Below are 2,106 nucleotides of genomic sequence, written 5' to 3'. Positions count from 1 at the left end.
TTTTGAATATAATGTCTAACTGAATAAACCAATTTTCTGCTAGGCTTTTATGGACCGAATTTAGTTAGGTAAATCCAGTTTCAAACAATGATTATGGATTTTCTCAATCATTTTTTTTTTCCTTTTTTGCAAACTAGTTTAAATCATATTATACAACGATTAATGTTGTATAATAGTTAGATTTCGTAACAAGTGCAGAATTAGATGTTAAATCATGCAATGAATCTAATGATTCCGTTATTATAAACCTTCGGACGTCGAAAAACCAAACACACCCTCATATAGATGGAAGAGCACTGTGGCTTCAAAAAGCCTCCTTTGATCAGTTTACTTAAGGTTTTTTTTTGCGTTTTTTTTACTTTTAGATTTTAAAGTTTAGAATTGGTATATCATGAGACTCTTCTAAGATTTTAAGAATTAAGTCAAAAGAAGTTTCTTGTGCGAAATGTTAAAGCATGTGGCATCCCGTCTTTGACAAGCAAGAGAAGGATGTTATGCATTCTATCTCAGTTGATCAAGTTTTCTCAGTATTTATTATTTTTCCTTAGAAATAATCTGATCTTCTCCTTTGTACCCGTGAACGTCAGACGTCAAAACTTTCCTTAAACCGTGTAAACCAAAAGTTCTCATATGGAGAAGACAGTTATTAATTAGCTTTGCATGTGTTAGCCCAAACTCAAGTAAACGCTTGGCTATTTTAATCTGTGGAGACTACATTTTTGATAAAAACAGTGACAATATCTCCTTGGATGCCCTCTAGCCAAGCTACGTTGCATGACCATCGTCAGAGCTTAGAACTCAGATTCAAAAGCAGTTGAACATTGTCACTGTTTTCACCTTCAAACTCTTTTCACTTCTGATATATCAACTTTTCTGCTTTCACTAACTCGCTGTAAGATCCAATTCAGTAGATGTATGAACAAATGTGGACGATTTGATGTTCAGTGACATCACATTGCATCTTACTCTGCTATACTAATTCATTGTTTGTTATTTCAAAATGTTATTTATATTAGAACCATGATAAAAACACACAGCTAGATGTCTATGTAATTATTTTTTTCATTCTGATCAATCTTCAATGATTTTTAGTTCATATAGTAGAAACTTTCGTATGAACACATATTGATGACCTCAAAGAAATATTCTATGAAACATTATCAGAGGAATACATCATGCATAAAAATAAAAAGCAAATTAAGAAAAAATTATTGATTATTATTTGCGGATCTTTCACAATTATAGTACAGAGTACACATGGCTACACAGCCTACACTAACGTATAAAGATTTGTCACAAACAAACATAAAATTCCTTCACAATACTAAGCAAAAACTCTTGAAAGATTCGTCTTTCTTCTTCTTATTCATGTCGTTTGCTTTAATTAAACTTCTCTGTAAAGCAAAACATCGGAACCGGCACGTGTCTCGGCGATGGAGCAGCACCCATTGTGACCGAACCAGCAAACAGTTCTCGCAGAGTTTGAATTGGCTTCTGATAAACTTGATCCGGTTTCGCTTGCGACGTTTTTGAAGGCTTAAAAGGAAATTTTTGTGGATAACAAAACGTTTCAAACCGGCGACTGGAACCTTTTGATGAACTTGTAAAACAGAATTACGAGAGAAGTAGTGAAATCCGATTCCATGTTTTGTGTGAAACGGAATGGCAAAAACGTCAGTGACGAGGTAACGATGCCTTAATATTATCGACATAGTTTTGATGATTTGATCGAAGAATAGTAGAGTCTTCGATGTGTTGTTGCTTCTGCTAATATAATCGAGTGATTGTGAGAAATAATGTGGAGAGGGTTTGAGGTTTTATTTATAAGGTCTCTGTTTTTCATCTTCGAGTCCAGTTAAGGAAAATAGAGAGTCTATACCAAAAAAGGAAATATCTGTAACGATCAACGACAAATTAAAAAGGAAATAAATATATATACTGTACATTTCTTCGAGTAATGTTTCCTTTTGTAGCGTTACGATTTTTTTTTACCGTAGTCTCATTATTTATTTGAACCATCTTTCTTGTGAAACAAGTAACTGTTAGTAAGTTTTTCTTTTTGGTTCTGAATTACTGTTAGTAAGTTGCATTAAACCTCAACTCCTA

The 2,106-nt window shown here is 33.2% G+C and overlaps 1 pseudogene; it reads right to left on the bottom strand.

Annotated features, from left to right (window-relative positions):
- Positions 1 to 1,380: 1,380 nt before the first annotated feature.
- LOC18022125 lies at positions 1,381 to 1,712 on the bottom strand (annotated as a pseudogene).
- Between the last annotated feature and the right edge of the window lie 394 nt (positions 1,713 to 2,106).

This window comes from Eutrema salsugineum, unplaced genomic scaffold, assembly GCF_000478725.1.
Source record: "Eutrema salsugineum unplaced genomic scaffold, Eutsalg1_0 scaffold_15, whole genome shotgun sequence".
NCBI lineage: Eukaryota > Viridiplantae > Streptophyta > Magnoliopsida > Brassicales > Brassicaceae > Eutrema > Eutrema salsugineum.
Note: the sequence above shows the minus strand (reverse complement) of the source record. Positions and strands in the feature narration are given on the sequence as shown.